The 17,581-nt window shown below is 43.9% G+C and overlaps 1 long non-coding RNA gene across 1 annotated transcript; it reads left to right on the top strand.

The window, feature by feature from the left end:
- The first annotated feature begins 2,078 nt into the window (after window positions 1-2,078).
- LOC111840378 (uncharacterized) lies at window positions 2,079-5,567 on the top strand. The gene is made up of 4 exons (XR_002837397.2): window positions 2,079-2,183; window positions 4,129-4,238; window positions 4,705-4,754; window positions 5,011-5,567. It is a non-coding gene; the product is annotated as an uncharacterized lncRNA (long non-coding RNA).
- Window positions 5,568-17,581: the final 12,014 nt, after the last annotated feature.

The raw sequence follows: 17,581 nt of genomic DNA, 5'->3' as shown, positions 1-17,581 counted from the left end.
TAAAACAAATAAAGGTGACATGGTTTACTTTTTGTCGATTTAACCTAATTTTAAAAACTTTAAATAACTCCGAAAATGGACATCTTGGAAAGAAGACAGATTACAGATTTAGCCAGCGTTTTTTCCCATGATTCTACACAAACATTTCAGTGAGATATAAACTGAAATAGACAAGAAAGATGCGCGGCATCGTCGAACCTAGGGGGTTAAGCAAAAAAAAAAAATTTGACTTATCTAGACTAAATCTATGTGTAATTTCGCGGTGGTATTGAAGTGTTTAATAATAATAGTTCATCTAATGTAGGCTATTTGCTTTCACATTTGGGCTCACCTTTCTTGGGGGAAAAGTTTGTAAGCAGTTGCTTTCCCTCATTTTTTTTTTGTTTCTTTCCTGCCTCACTTTTCTTTCCTGAAAACCGGATTTAGCTTTCTTTGGCATCATCTTCCAGCACGGATTCAGCAGAATGACCGCTAAATTAAATGCGCCTAGTTAAAAAGCCCGGTAAAGACTAAACCATCGCAAGGGGTGAGGGTGCTTTTCCTCAGGCACTGTAAGCTAGGACACAATTCAATCTGTCAACCGATTTATTTTCCCACAAAAATTACATTTACATTAGTTAGCAACATTTATTGTGATCTTTGAATAATATTAATATATTTAAAGAAAAATAAAATTCCAGATTCCTTAGGGGCCCTCCCCCCACACGGGGCCCTGGTAACTCAGTCCCCTTTTTCCCCCCACTACGACGCCCCTGTTCACCCTCATCATATCCGCTCAGTGTCAGCCCCTGATGTCCCGAGAAAGATAAAGATAAAGATGCTTTATTGTCATTGTACAAGTACAATGAGAATTAAATCACATGAATCAGCCTTTTCAGAATCTCATGGTTTTTCCTTATCGTATCGTTGTGGCTGGCTAACTGGAGACGCACGCGTAGCCTGCAAATCATGTCTTATATTGGTTCAAAATTGACATGTTCTTTTTGCACGATAAAAAAGCTGAAAAAAAACCTGAACATTTTTATTTACAGCAAGATGGTCACCAGCACAACTACCACTTAATTAATTAATCAATCATTTATTGTGGGGGATTTAAACGTATCGCTTAGCCGTAGTTCCACATAGCCGAAGAACGGGCGCAGATCTGGTGAACCAAATAGCATTAAATTAAGTCACAGAAAGTGCTCAGGGGCTGCAGAATTAACAGGCAGATCCTTTAACTTCAGCTGCGACGTAGGGCCTCCATGGACCGGGCTTGTTTATCCAGCACAGCTCACAGATGCCTGATCAGATTGGAGATCTGGGCAATTTGGAGGCCAAGTCAACTTCTTGAACTCTTGTGGGGCAATCCTAGTCCAATGGTTAGGGAAGCATGCTTTCGATTGAAAGGTTGCTGGTTTGAATCCCTAACCAGTGCGGTACCATCAGCATGAAACTGCCTCCTGGGTGCGGAATTAACTGCCCCCTGCTGTGTCACATATGGGTTAAATGTGAAGGACATGTTTTGCTGTAGTGTGTTAACAAAGACAATCACTTTCACTTTTCATGTTCCTCAAACCATTCCTGAACAATTTTTGCAGTGTGGCAGTGTGCATTATCCTGCTGAAATAGGCCACTGGCATTAGGGGAATCTCATTGCCATGAAGAGGGGTACTTGGTTTGCAACAGTTTTTAGGTTGGTGGTATATGTGGGTACATCCACATGAATGCCAGGACCCAAGCAGCAGAACATTGCCCAGAGTATCACACTGCCTCCGCTGGCTTGTCTTCTTCCTATAGTGCATCCTGGGACCATTTTTTTCCCCAGGTAAATGACACACACACACCTAGCCATCCACATAATCTAACAGAAAATGTGACTCATCAGACCAGGCCATCTAGTTTCATTGCTGCATGATCCAGTTCTGACACTCATGTGCCCATTGTAGGCCCGTTTGGCGGTAGACAGGGGTCAGCATGGGCACTCTGACCATTCTGCAGCTCTGCGGCTCCATATGCAGTAAACTGCGATACACTGCATGTCCTGACACTTTTCCATCAGAGAAAGCATTAACTTTTTCAGCAATTTGTGCTACAGTAGCTCTCCTGTGGGATCGGAACCGATGGACTAGCCTTCGCTCCCCATGCGCATCAATGAGCCTTGGGCACCAGTTCACCAGTTGACCTCCCTTGGACCAGTTTTGGTAGGTACTGCATACTGGGAACACCCCACAAGACCCGCCCTTTGGGAAATGCGTTGACCAGGCCATCTAGCCATCACAATTTGGCCCTTGTCAAAGTTGCTCAGATCCTTAAGTGTGCCTATTTCCATAAGGGGAAATTCAATTTTATAAAAATCTGTGACTGCAATCATAAAACTAAAATGCCGCAAGTCTTGTATTTTATTTGGTTACTTATGGCTAAGGTTAGGGCTGGGTAGGGGTTAAGGTTGTCATTGTTGGGATTAGGGTTTTGCCCATAGAAATGAATGCACGGTTCCCACAAAGATATAACTACAGGTCTGTATGTGTGTGTGTGTGTGTGTGTGTGTGTGTGTTCATTTATATATTACATTGTGGGGACCAAGCCAGTTATTTTAATGTTGTGAGGAAAATTTTTGGTCTCCACAAAGGGAAACTCAATTTTATAAAAAATCTGTGACTGCAATGAAAAACTTAAAATGCAAAAAGGCTTGTATTTTGATTGGTTACTTCTGGTTAGGGTTAGGGCTGCGTAGAGGTTAAGGTTTTCATAGTTGGGATTTTGCCTGTAGGAATAAATGGAGAGTCCCCACAAAGATATAGATACCTAATTTGTGCGTGTGTGTGTCTATCTTTGTCCGAAAAGGAGTGTGATTAACTTTTTTTTTTTTCTGTGTATATACTGTAAATAAAAATATTCAGTTTTTTGTTCAGCTTTTTTATTGTTACCAAGCAAGAAATCCATTTTTGTGATATAGGCCCCAGTTCTCAGCTTAGTACAGGCAAGGCCAGCCAACTCTCACATATCTGGCATGAACCGCATTCAGCCTTAATCTCATGTAAACGCTAATCAGCTAACAGAAACCTTAGCATCTATAATTAGTGGATATGTGGAACCCTGCCTGCCACTGATATGACCATGCAGAGCAATCATTGGACCTATTGATTTCCTGGTGGCTCCCTGTATCAATAAGACTCATGGGTTCTCCAGGGCTCCTTATACCAGATCATGCTTCTTTGCGACCGTGTCCTGGATACCAGCGGTTTTCGACTGGCCATCCAGCCGTAACTTCTACCTTTGTGTTGCCATTTGTTCTCGTTTTTTTTCTTGTGACCAGAACATGCAAAGTTTCAAAGAAGCATCAATGGACATTCACTGTGCTCCTGTAGAGACCATGAAGCTCCTGTAAGGCTGAGAGACAGTTTGTTCCGAGCCCAAGTGTGATACTTGCTGCCACATAAGTGAAGCACAATGTGCAGTTTCTATTGAGACGGCCTCACAAAGGTCCCACTTCACATAGGCTAATAGGGTCTGCGGTTGTAATCCGGGTTGCTTAGCAAGCATCCTGCTACGTATCCGTCTGTCCATGTGAACTTTGGCTTGCGACCACAGGGCCTCCTTGCTAATGCAGGTTGTCTGTGTTTGGATAATGCTGTCATGGTTATTGAGACTATTCTCCTTGACAGGGTTAATAATTTAGCAGTCATTGTAACCTGCAATTGGGGCACCAAGTGCTTGGCCTCCTTGCAATTCTGTTACTTGCTTCATGTTATTTTGCAAATTCACATATGAAGTTTTAATTGGCAACAGACAGTGATATAGCATAGTGATAGTATGACCCACCCACTCTCCTTGTGTCCTCCGCTGCCCTTTTGTTTCCCTGGGATACTCTGTCACTGACATGGGGGGCTTTTTCACTGAATTCCCCCCCATGAAGTTCAGTATCACTTTGTTCCAGAAGTCCTTTCCTCTGACCCTTAAACCAAACTAGCATGCATGTGTGAGCATACCTGAGTGCGTGCCCATGTTTGAGCTGACAGCGCAGGGTGTTTATGTTTATGTTTATGTCTATGTTTTGTGAGCACTGTGTAGGAAGAGCATGCATGAGCATGAGATGTTTCGCGTGGTCCTGCGTGTGACCTGGTGACCGTCTCTGTATTCCCTCAGTATGCAGCACTGGATTTAAAGATCTGACCATGTGAGCAGCAAGAGCTACCGTTCCTTTACAGTATGTCAAGGGAGCTGCAGCTGGTGGAGAACTTTCAACCACTGCTTTCGTATGTTTGCTTGTTCCTGGGCATTTTCAGCAATATGATTCAGAGCAGCAGCAAACAAATTTTGTCAGTTCATTTATATAAAAAATATATCAGATGCACAGGGTCTAGTTAGTGTAAATAACTGTAATGTCACAGAATGCAACCAGAAGTATTTCTTCTGATGTTTCCCACTTGCCCTTTTGCACCCCCTAATCAAATGGGGCCCTAGGCGATCGCCTACGTCGCCTATAGGGAGGGCGGGGTGGCCCTTGTGCACATTTCTTGGCTCTGTGGACTGAGGCTATTTTTCATCTGTCCACTAGAAGGCAGTATGGGCTTTAGGGTGGAAGGAATGGGGAAAAAACTGCTGTCAAGCCTTCGAACATTTTTCTTTTTGTGTTCACTAATAAGCAGATTGTTGATTGATGTATCAAAGGTATTACAGCAGTACATTACAGGTGTCTTTTATTTTACTGACCTCTGACAGACGGGGAAGTATGTCGCAGCTGTCCCGATGAAAGATGGTTTTATAAAGAGGTGAGCACTGCTGAATGTGTAAACTTGGAATTCAACCAAGTTTAAAAAAAAAATTTGGCTTTAAAATAAATAAGGTTATTTGTCGATATATAATTTTTTTGTTTATTCACTCTGAAGCTTTTTATTTTTAATGTATCTGATTTGTCATAATTTACAACTAAATCAGTTTTAAGTAGTTCTCAATTCTGTGCTGGGACTCGCATTATGGTTTTGTAATTCAAAAGTGGAAGAGCGATCCTTTTATTTTTTATTTTAGTTTTGAAATTCAAGGTCACCCATTTCCTGCTGGAGTGCCCCATTGAAAGTGAAGTTAATGGGCGCTGGAAAGAACTGGAGTGGAAACTGAAGACAGAAGGGCCCAGTTACAAGTAGTGCTACTGTCCACACAGAGAGGTCTTGTGTTGTCTGTTTTCCCAAAAATTTGAAATCTGTTTCCATGGCAACGCTCTCCATATGTCTGGTTAGCCTCATGGGCAAGGCCTCTCCAATGAGGTTTGGGGAAAGTGCTTGTCCCACAAGTCATTGGCAATAGGCTGTGGAATCACACTGCCTGGCGTTGCTATAGAAACCAAGGTTTGCAAAAATCACCACTGCCAAACCTCTCAATCACTGTTTTGAAAACACAGAAGGTCTCTAACTTTCCATCCTGGAGTCACAGGACTCCTCATGGGAATCTTTGCAGTCAGATTTTCATGATCAAGATTGAGCAGATTATCATAAACTGGGGATTTCCTGTGTCGAGTATGATTTGTCGAGTTTATTGCCAACTTTCAGTTTTGATGCCTAAGTTATAAGAAGATTAAAGACTAAGGCAGTCTGGAATTTTATGTTATTTTTCATATGTTTAGACTTCCCCATTGCAGGTATATTATATCTGATCATAAATAAAGATTTGCACACATAGTAAAGGAACCATAAAAATCTTTGTGTTTCATTTTGAGGCTCGCTCCAGTCGGGCAGCATTATTGTGGGAACCAAAAGTAAATGGAATCTTCAGAGCTTAAACAATAACCAGGCATTATATCTAATACAAACAAAGGCAGTTAATGAAGAATTAAACTGAAAGTTCTCGGAATGCACAAGGACGGGCATTTCTCTAAGTGCTATAGAAAGGAAAGATGACTTGAGTAGCCAGGCGAATAACGGGCAAGAAGAGGAATGTCGTAAAGCGCCTAATATTCTTAGGAGAGAGAGAGAGAGAGAGAGAGAGAGAGAAAGAGAGAGAGAGAGGGGTCATGTCAGTGTAGAGAAACTAAGAGGGAGGAGGGAAACTACGCTCAAGGCCATTGAACGTTTAAGGTTAAAAGTTAACACAGGACGGTAAAAAAATCCTGGCTGAGAAGATAACGTGCCGTAATGTGAAGGCAACTCAGGAAAAATATTATCCCCCCAATACTATGTCATGCGTGTGTGATTTTGCATTTACTGTGTTCCCATTTTCTGAATGTTTGCTATGTTGATCTACACCCCATGTGTAGTATTTAGCTTATTATAATCTTCTAGCTACTCAAAGTGCTTATGCTGTTTACTAGAGGATCATCATCTCTCGCTTTATGTACTTTTGCAAGCGGCGGGTAGCTGGCCAGGTAACACCTTAGTAACAGCAACCTAAACCTGAGTAATCAGCTCATCGCAGCCTCAGTCAGGTAATGATTTTTCCCAAGAGCCGTGACTCAGCCTTGCCGTTCACCAACTTGGGTCTTGTAATTTAGTTTTACTCTGTTTTCCAGCCTGGGTTATTTCTGTGCTTGGCTTGGTGAAAGTAGTTAGAGGATAATTTTTTTGCTCTGCAATTACTGTGCAGAGAGCTGGACAAAGGCTTTGAGGCAGTGTGTTCTGGAGATCTGCCACACCCAGGCAGGGTTCCGCCTACGCCAATGGAAAGGGAGACGTTTTATTGCTGTGAAACACTGAAGACAGCTTTTCAGAGGAATGTACCTCTTTTCCAAAACCCCTTTGCCTATTGAGGTAGCATCCTGGGGCACCCTACACTTATTTGTGAAACAAATAAGTGCAGTACAGGAGCTGTGAGGAATCAACCACATGATTCTGGCATTCACCACTGCAGAAACAGCCTTAATAATAAAAATGCGTGGTAAATGATTATAGGCAGTGCAATTTTATGCCCTCAAGAGAATGTTTCGTGCTGCGTATTTAGTTACTGGGGCAAGGTAGGGAAATGCCATCGTCGGAATTCGTTCTGTTTTTTCAGCTTGCATGCGACCTGGACATGCAAAGTTTCAAAGGATGGAAATCCACTGTCCTCCTCTGGCTACTGAGAAGCTCCCGTTGAGAGCCAGAGTCAGTTTGTTCCCGGCCCAAGTGTGACGCTTGCTGATGCACATCCGTCCGCACATCACTTCAGAGATCTCACCAGACTTTGACGCTACGGTCATATTATGGCATATTATTAAGAAAATGCACGACAGTACCGTAATTAAGAACGTGTTACTTGCTGTCTGTAGCATCCTGTGTGTCAGGGATTTTTCTTAAGTAGCTCAAATCTCCTGACTGCCAGGATCACTTAGATATAGACAGTACACCAGCGGGGGGAAAAGTTGGGTAATATTGTGTTTCAATTGTTTACGCCTGTCTGTAGCTGTCACTCTCACCTGAAAGGCTCACAGGCTTTTAGGAACCGGGGCAATCTGATGTGAAAAGCATGTTAAAATGACATCACCAGGCCTAAGGGGGAGGGACCTGGGCCCTGCCCACGGTCTCAGGTACTCATTAAGGATTACGGTGCCAATGGGATTAGCCAAGATGCCTTCCCGGTTGTTCAAATGACACCTTTCTTTGGTGAACAATGTGTTTGTGGATTACGTCAGCTTTCATAATCATTTACTGGAGTAAGGTTTTGTATCAGTGTCTAGCAGAACTGTTACTGCATGTCTGCAGTGATACACATTAACACGCCTCATTTGAATAGACATGACTTTATCAAAGCAGAACCTTGCCTGGTCTAGGCGCATATGAATGGTTTACCTGCCGACAGTTACGCTTTTGTTGATGGCGTCACTGGGAAGATAAAGGGGTGTTCCACTGAGACTCAGGCATTGTTTTTCTTGGAGAGATGTAACAAGCATTACACCAGTTTTACTGTGGGTTCTGCAGTTTGAACCTTGAAGGATAAATGTGACTCGCCCTTCTCATCCTTGATGTCCACGATTCATCCTCCCTCTTGCTGCCTACTCCCTTGAGAAGGGAGATTATCTTGTCACAGAACCCTGTTTGCTCACACACCGGATGTTTGCTGTGATGAGCCCTGTTTGTCACAGGTGTGTGTGGCTTGTTTGCTGGGTGGGGGGGGGGGGTGTGGTACACTGGAACACTACTGGAGGGAGAGTCAGAGACTGGTTTTCAGTGGCAGACTTTCAAAAATGCTTCTTATATTTTTGTTTTTTGTCAGGCAATTTTGTGAACAGGCTTCTGATAGGGGCCTTTCCCAAATAACGCTGGTTTTTGATCCTTGAGCCAATTGTTCTTTTTAATCATTGGCAGGAACCGAAACTGACCAAAGAGCAATGATGTGTCTATAAATATGCATGAACAGATTTCTTTTTTAAAGTACTATATTAATGCATGGTAAGACATTTCTCCAAAAGTGGTCCGTTTGACTGAGATTGTCATCGTTCTGCGGTTAGCAGAGGAAGGAGAGTCCAATTAGGATATTTCATGCCCGTTAAATGAGTCTTTCCCGCCCCTCTCACATGACTGGGTCATTTACCTCTGATTATAGTCATTTCAGTTTTGCTTGTGATACATCAGCTTTAAAGCATTCCATCCTGCTTTAGTATCGCGTTTCAGGCAACCTACACCAGAGGTGTCATGACGCTGGTATTTGCCGCTCTGCTGTCTGTTGTTAGGTTTTATGATTCCGTTTGTGCTTTCTCAGCGCGTGCCATGATTACAGGCACCATGGAACAGAAAGTCCATTTTCACAGCTGGGAGGGTGTGGCCGTCTCTGGGCTCGCTGAGACGGGGCAGTGTGGCTGCTTTATGCATCGGCGGCCATCTGCCCGTCTCTTCCTGATAGCTGCCTCTCGTGTGCCATGCTCCGCTCTCCACTAGGACAGCAGCTTCACCTGCACCAGTCACAGTGAGTCATAGTGGCAGGCTGCCCAACTGGAGGGGCCGGTCTGGGTTTGCTGTGCCCCAGGATGAACTGGCAGTGACGCAAAAACAGCAGGGGTCTGTCACAGCATTCGTGAAACCAGCCACAGGTTTTAATGAAAACTTGGCAGCAGGAACAGGTAAAAAATGTAGGGAAAGCCTTGTAGGCAGCCTTAGGCTGCTCCAACATCACCTGAAGGTGTCGCCCATCGAGTCGTGGTGGAGCAGTGTCTGGGCTGCGTGAATGAGCAGCTGCTGAAGGCCATCATAAACACTAACGCCCCCTCCTCCCTTAGCGGCACTCCCATCCTAATCAGCACCACAGTATCCGAAGCTTTACGACATTCCTCTTCTTGCCCCCAGAATTCCCTGCTCCCCCGGGGGCATCTGTGGGAGCTTGTTTCGCTAGTCTAGCAGACTAAGCAGGGAGTCCCTTTTTCGGTAATATTAGAAGGAAGGGAGGGCAAAGGGCAGATTGGGGGGCGGGACACCGACGGGAAAGAGGGATTACAGCAACAAGTCTGTCTCCTAACAGGCTGCCTCTCAGGAATTTTACTTTTTCAACAAGCAATGAAGCAGATGAGGTCTCTGGGCATTGTCTCAATGCGGACCCTTGTTTAATCTCTTTAAAATTTGCTTTACGAGTCTTTGTGCCCTCGGGGGCCTGAAGAACAGGACTCGGATTGAACTCTCAGTTATGCCTGCTTAGCTGAGCTTTTGTCCAAAGCGATTTGCGCTGTTTCACAATGATCTGCAGCTGGACGTCGTAATTCATGCCACCCTGTCCTGCCTTAGCATGGATGGGAAGATGTATGATGTAACTAAGTGTCTTTCTGAAGGGCACAAACACCCCAAAGTGCTACATCACTTCCTATCTCTTACTTGTCCATCATAATACGTCATTCTCTCTGTGTACTGTAAGGTGCACGGGGGGGGGTTTATGTATATGTTGTGTCTCACATCTCCAGATTTTCTGTTGCATAAACAAGCCAGGAAGGTACAAATAGTTAAAGGTACAAGTAGATGTACCCCCCCCCCCCCCCCCCCCCCCCCCCCCACCGGCTGGAGCGACATGTAAAACACCAATTTAACAGTGAGTGTATTCATTGAATTTTGATAAAAATAGGATACAGGTTAAATGACTGAAACAGGACAACTGTAAGCCTGCCTCAGAGACCTTACTGTTTGTGCTACAGCAGAAACCCGTCGAGCCGGCCTGCGGTTTGTGTGCTAGCCGTGCAGCCTCCGTGACCCAAATGTGGATATTCTCATGACCGTGAGGGCCCTGTAGAGGTGGGGCCATGCTGACAGGGGCCCGAGGCTGGAGGCCCTCGTTCTGCAGCTTGGGCCTTTCTGGCATGACCCTCATCCATCACCTGAGCAGCAGCGAGGGTCAGTAAGCGACCTCTCTTATTAACTCTTTCTTGGGGAGGCCAGTCTCGTTCAGTAACAGGGTGTTGTCTGAAGAACATTAACGTATATACATACAATTCCATAATACCCTCCCCCCACCTGACCACACCCCATCAGTTCAGCCCTTTGAATAGTTGTCAGTGTTGTGTCTGACTCTGTGAGTCATATGTAATCAGGCACACAAATGAGTAAACAAGATTCATGCCAAGCGAACAAAGCCTGCATTGTCGGGTCAGGTGGGATAGGGGGAAGATCAGGAGACATGCTATTGTGAGAAGACAGTTGTGATGATGTGCGGGCAGATGGTATATGAGATCTACCAGAGCTCATTCATGCAGGTAGATAAACATTGTTTGGGGGGGGGGGGGGTTTGGTAATTTTGGTACCTGGCTGGGATCGCCATAAAAAACAAATAAAGTGAACTCATGCCCCCCACCCCCCACCACAGCCCACCCCCCAGCACTGCCCTCTGCATTCCTCTGCTCAGATAAGGCAAGATTTTCCATTTCTGGCACCAAACGCTGGGAAATGGGACTTTTTTTTTTAAGCATAGCAATTTAGTTTGGTTTCGTCTTGACTTCAAATTCCATCCGCAGTGGCAGCAGGAAACTGCAGTGGGGAGAGTTTTCAAAACGCTGTGTTCTGGACTGTTCTGAGTAAAAAGCTTGAGCTGACAAATTCTGCTCCTTCCAAGAGCAGATACACCAGGACTCGCACTGCTTTTGCATTTACACAAATTAAAGAGCTGCAGCAATTTCCATGTCCTGCATCATGGGGGTGGTTATCAGGCCTGAATATGTTTGAAATGTCGGGAACACTTTACTTAAAGAAGTCATCATAACGGTCAGTATAAGCCATTATAATGCATTATGAAGGTATTTATAATGCATTATGCATGAGTGCTTTAAGTAAAGTGTAACCAAAATGTTATCTCTGGACTTCCTTGGGCCATTGCAGTAAGAGATTCTGTTTGGTTTGATCTCAATTTAAAAAAACAGAAAAAAACTAATGTAGCATTATTCAGTCTCAACACAAAATAAAAAACAACAATGACATTTTACTTATTTTGTAGATGCTTTCATTTCAAAGCTGCATATGAGTGAGAAAGCTGGGATCAGACTGTGATTCGAACCCCTAACCAACCCAGCAAGGGCACCCAACCATTTGAACTACACACCACCCCACTTTCACACATACAAGTATTCTATGATACAACGTGCCAGTCAAGTGTTCTTTTTATCTTTAATATAATGCTATAACCAACACAGGAAATGCGTTTGCAAAATGTCTTTTCAGAAGCAATTCTTGCATAACGGTCTCATGTGAAGCACATTTGCTTTTGGCCATACCTTTTGCTTCAAGGGTGGCAGACATGCAATTAACATAGATTTACGTGCGCATGACAGGACATTACAGCCGACTGCAACAGAGTGAAAGCAGGAGCCTATAAAGAGAGTGCTGCTGCCCTGTGGTTTAAATATGTGTGCTCTGCCAGTCCGTGGGAGTGAGTACAAAGGTGAAGGAGCACGTGTGTGCCAGAGTCTTCAAAGACCAAGCCCATGTCGGGGCTGAAGCCAAATGCACCCTGCTTCACTTTTATCTTTCAGACAAAGACTTCGACAGGCAGGGTGGCTCATAGTAAACCCTCTGGTCCGTGGAACAAAAATCCACACACCCATCCTGCCATTGAATAGATCCCTGTGCTTTGTGCACCCCTTCCATCGCCAATCCCCTGGAGCACCCCGAGGCAGTGCCCTACAGCCCAGGAGCAGAATCGCTGACTCCAGGGACAGCGTGCTTCGCTCGTTATTCATCCCGCCGGCTCAGCTCAAAGGCCCTGCTCAGGTGTTTGTTTTCACAGGCTTTTATGGTCCCAGCTCGTTAAGACGGCACTGCTGGCGGCTGCTCTGCTTTTTAAGCGCCGCCCATAACGTGTGGAATTTGACAGCACCTGTCATTTGCAGGAGAGTTGGACTCGCCCGTCGGAAAAAGAAAAGTCCAAAAAGTCAGTGATATTTCCTTCCGGGCCTGCGGCCTTATGAGAAGGCAGGTCTGTGACTTTTTTTCTGGCCAAAAACGAGGGGTGAAAATGTGAGAATGACTCAGGGGCTGTGTGTATTCCCTGTGCTCAACTTATCTCGGGGATGGGCTGTAGTGAAAGAGAAGGCTGAACACGGTCACATTATTATTAAAGGAAACACTGAACACGATCACATTATTATTAAAGAAAACACTGAACACGGTCACATTATTATTAAACAAAAGGCTAAACACACTCACATTGTTATTAAAGAAAACACTGAACATGGTCACATTATTATTAAACAAAAGGCTGAACACGGTCACATTATTATTAAACAAAACGCTGAACACGGTCACTTTATTATTAAACAAAAGGCTGAACATGGTCACATCATAATTAAACAGAAAGCTGAACATGTTCACATTGTTAAACAGGAGCCTGAACATCATTGCATTGTTAAACAGGAGTCTGAACATGGTTGCATTATTAAACAGTAGCCTGAACATGGTCACATCATTAAACAGAAGGCTGAACATGTTTGCATTATTAAACAGTAGCCTGAACATGGTCACATTATTAAACAGAAGGCTGAACATGTTTGCATTATTAAACAGTAGCCTGAACATGGTCGCATTATTAAACAGAAGTCTGAACATGTTTGCATTATTAAACAGTAGCCTGAACATGGTCGCATTATTAAACAGAAGTCTGAACATGTTTGCATTATCAAACAGTAGCCTGAACATGGTCACATTATTAAACAGTAGCCTGAACATGGTCGCATTATTAAACAGAAGGCTGAACATGTTTGCATTATTAAACACTAGCCTGAACATGGTCGCATTATTAAACAGAAGTCTGAACATGTTTGCATTATTAAACAGTAGCCTGAACATGGTCGCATTATTAAACAGAAGTCTGAACATGTTTGCATTATTAAACAGTAGCCTGAACATGGTCACATTATTAAACAGTAGCCTGAACAAGGTCGCATTATTAAACAGAAGGCTGAACATGTTTGCATTATTAAACAGTAGCCTGAACATGGCCGCATTATTAAACAGAAAGCTGAACATGGCCGCATTATTAAACAGAAAGCTGAACATGTTTGATTATTAAACAGTAGCCTGAACATGGCCGCATTATTAAACAGAAAGCTGAACATGTTTGATTATTAAACAGTAGCCTGAACATGGTCGCATTATTAAACAGTAGCCTGAACATGGTCGCATTATTAAACAGAGGGCTGAACATGTTCGCATTATTAAACAGTAGCCTGAACATGGTCGCATTATTAAACAGAGGGCTGAACATGTTCGCATTATTAAACAGTAGCCTGAACATGGTTGCATTATTAAACAGAGGGCTGAACATGTTCGCATTATTAAACAGTAGCCTGAACATGGTCGCATTATTAAACAGTAGCCTGAACATGGTCGCATTATTAAACAGAGGGCTGAACATGTTCGCATTACTGCCAGAACAGTAAGTTCCTCTGGACCCAGCCTGCTCCCACCTCTCCTGTCTCTGCCAAGGGGAATTCCATAAAAAGCAGGATGGCCGCATGACAGCCACATCAGCATAGCTCAACCCTTCACCTCTTGCCTCCGAATCGGAGTGGCCCAGTAAGCTTGCGAAAGCCATTTTCCCCCAGCTGTCCACCCCTGGCACGGGACACTACACTGTGCAACAAATTTCTGAGTTGGTGTTCATTAGTGTGCCCCATTCGATCACCAGAAATAACCGCATGCAAAATGGCAAAATAGAAATACATAATACCTTAAAGTGTAAAGGAGCACTGCATCCCGTGTTGGGGTTTTGGAAATGCATAAGGTGGCAATAGATGCCAAGACACCATAACATGGTTTTGGAGAACAGCATTAGTTACAGTTCGGAGCTTTTGTCACTAAGGTGCAGCGCTCCACATTCCATCCATGGCTATCTGGCTGTAATTACCACGGCTGAGTCTCCAGGGCCAAGGAATGTGTGTGTGGGGGGGGGGGGGGTCGTGGGGGTGTCTCGTGGTGCACATCGTGAAAGGTTGCTGTAGCTCAAGTTGACCACAGCTGGGTATGATGTATACTGTACCTACATACATATATGCTGCTCGAATCCCAGCCTCAGGCCCCCTCCTACAACCTGCAGGTTAGAACTTTGTGTTCTCACAGACCAGGTCACCCGCTGCCCCAAGGCATTTGGTGTAGTTAAGATGAACCCAAGCTCAGTGACTTTGTGGCTGTTCTACTCCATCCATCCATCCATCCATCCAGTCTCTTATCTGATACAGGGTTGACGAGGGAGAGCACAAGACAGAGGAACACCCAGGATTGGTTCCCATCCCATCAGAGGGCACACACCCACACACACCCACATACTATGGCTGATTAAACAGCGAGAATTCTACTAACAGATTTTTGGAAGAACATACAGACTCTTTGCACACTGGGGTGGGATTCAAATCCTCAGGTAACAGCGAACTGAATTGTCATGCAGTCCATCTGCAGCGATAACACATTTAATATGTAAGTACATAACATACCCCAGAAATAAACAAACATGCAGTAAGTACATAAAGAATACAAAAGAGAAGTGAAAAAAAAACGTGAAAACGACGTATGAACATTATGAACTAGATGGTAATTGTGAAATAAATGGCAAGTGACCAAAAATGGTCATTTTATGAGCAGAGTACACAACTGGGACGGGGAAAAAAACAACTAGACTGAGTCAGTTGTTCAAGTTACAAGCAGCAGGGGAGCATTTTATAAAGCAAGGCTTTTTTCCAGGACAGAAAGAAAAACAAATAATCTCTGAAAAAAGTGTGTTTAAACAGGAAAAAGCAGCGAGTTGGCTGGACCTGAGGTGGGGCTGGTGTTTAACAGGAGAGTATTGTTCATTTCCATTTTATCAGCTGAACAATAATCAGGTCTGAACTGGCATGGCTCATGGTGCATTATCAAAACAAAGAACGCAATGACCATCCAAGTTTGGAGCCGAAAATTGTTCATCTGATTGTGTTTGTATTGTCCATGAACCGATGGTGTATAATCATCTAAAATGGTAGGCGTTTTATGGATTCAAATTAGGTGGAAAACCTAGACAGTATTTATTGATTTATTGATTGATTTCCCGGGTTTATAGAACTATACTGAAGGAGCATGCATAGAACTGCCCTTATCAACTTCTGTACCTTGCAACAGGCTGTGTATTGCCTGGCTGAGGTGGGTAGCATTGTGGGATTTATTTAAGCTGTGTTCCAATTGCATTTATATGTAAGATGTTGCTGTGCAATGTAACATTGTTAATAGCAAACATAGATCTTGAGATGGTGATGTCTGTGTTCTCTATGAACAAACCAGCTGTTTGTCTGCGGTGTAGAATTATGTGCAGTCCCATAAGCACTGCCCCCCCCATCTGCTCACCTGTGCTCTTTTGCTGGGTCTCCATTGGCTGGTGTGTGTCAGAGGCGCCGTATTGTCAGCCCCACCGGCCAAAAACACCCAGCAATTTAGGTTAACAGCTGCCAAAAGATGTGAAGTGGTAAACAGTCCCATAAAAACCCTGGATGTCAATGTTTATGCTGTTGTTTGTCAATGTGCCTGAATTTTTCCTGTAGGCTGTGAAACATCCCATGACAACAACATCCAGAAAAAAAACAAGACAAGTACTTGGAAGCTGGATGGATTCGTATTAATACACAAATGTCTGTGTGATGTTCACCACCATTTCTGACATTTCACAGATTGTTCAACAACATCCTCTACTCTAAATTTAGTGGTTGTGGTTTTTCTCAGATTTCATAGTGTGAACATACTACTATTATAGATATAATGAGTCATGTCAGTGCCATGACTTACAGAGTATGGAGTACAGGACTCCTCCGATAAGTGGATCTCCAGGTACGATGAGCAGCTCTAGGCCTTGTTGGTGTCAAGCTGTCTTCCATGTCAGCTCCATTACTGAATTTCAGAGTGGTCACAAATTGTCTGTTAATTAGGCCAAATGTAACAATTACGAAATATTAGGTTTTTACCAAGTGAGCCAACAGCCAGTGTCTTGAAACATTCTTCATGGATATAATTGAGCTGTTCCTGAAGCACCAGCAAGTGATTAATACGTCTGGACACATCTCTACCTGAGGTCATATATGTCAAAAAACATGTATATTGGCCACACCCCTTTTTACGTAATTAAATACTTCACCCTCCAATAGCCTCCCGCAGGTGTCAATCTCAGCTTCCGCTCCATCACGACATTCTGCAGATCCTCAAATTTACGCTTCTGTTGCTGGATGTTGGCACGCAGCCACTCCGATTCATCTCCAGGCACATAATGATGTCATTGTCTTTCTTCTGCTCCGTGTTGAAGTGCACGTGCTTGCTAATCATGTTATTCTTTATGCTGTCATTTTGCATGAGGCGAGGATAGTGCAGCCAGAACATCATTACCGAGGACAGGCAATGGCAACTGAGTCAACCCTGTATCTTATGCAATGCAGGTGGAAATACTCAGGGCTCATCCCACGTCACAGGCAGTGGGTTACGGAGGATTTTCTGTGGCTGCTGCAGAAAGGGGTACATAAAATACATCTATATACGAGTTTAATAAGTAGCAGCGTATTTGCTTGCTAGGAAAGCTGCAGTATTTAAGTTCATCTCCTATAGCTACTGACATCGAGGAGGTAGAGATGTCATCACAGTCATACACACAAACAGAAATATCTTCTGAATACTGGACTGAAAAATTATGAAACTGAACTGAATTATCTTCATATTAAAAGGCAACAGATTTGTGTCATCTTGTAGTAGGTGTAGCAAGGTGAAAAGTGGAGTGTGGAAGTAGAGGTAGTATCCTGCTTTCTTAGCAGGCTTTGACTACTTCTTGGTTCTTGCACTTCTAGAAGCTTCTTCTCATATTGGACCCTTATGTCCCTCGGTCTTTCAGGCAGATCCTATCCCACGGCAGTATCCATATGCGCTGCTACGACAGACTGGGCCATCCGAACTTCCTCTCATAGTGGAAATACTGTTTTTTTCTAACCATAGTCGCAATTATTAGTAAAACATTCAGAAAATATCAAGGTATTTTTCACAATATACACAGGAGGTATCTTGTGGTGAGTGATTCAGCAGCTAAGCCTCTGTGCCTGTGATCAGAAGATAGTCACGCATCCGTAGGCCCTTGAGAAAGGCCCTAACTCCCAGCTCCGGGTGGGGGGAGGGGAGGGGCTGCACACTGGCTGACCCTGTGCTGTGACTCCCACGCTTGCTCTCACCTG

This window comes from Paramormyrops kingsleyae, chromosome 6, assembly GCF_048594095.1.
Source record: "Paramormyrops kingsleyae isolate MSU_618 chromosome 6, PKINGS_0.4, whole genome shotgun sequence".
In the NCBI taxonomy this organism is placed as follows: Eukaryota; Metazoa; Chordata; class Actinopteri; order Osteoglossiformes; family Mormyridae; genus Paramormyrops; species Paramormyrops kingsleyae.
This window is presented reverse-complemented; position numbering and strand designations above follow the sequence as displayed.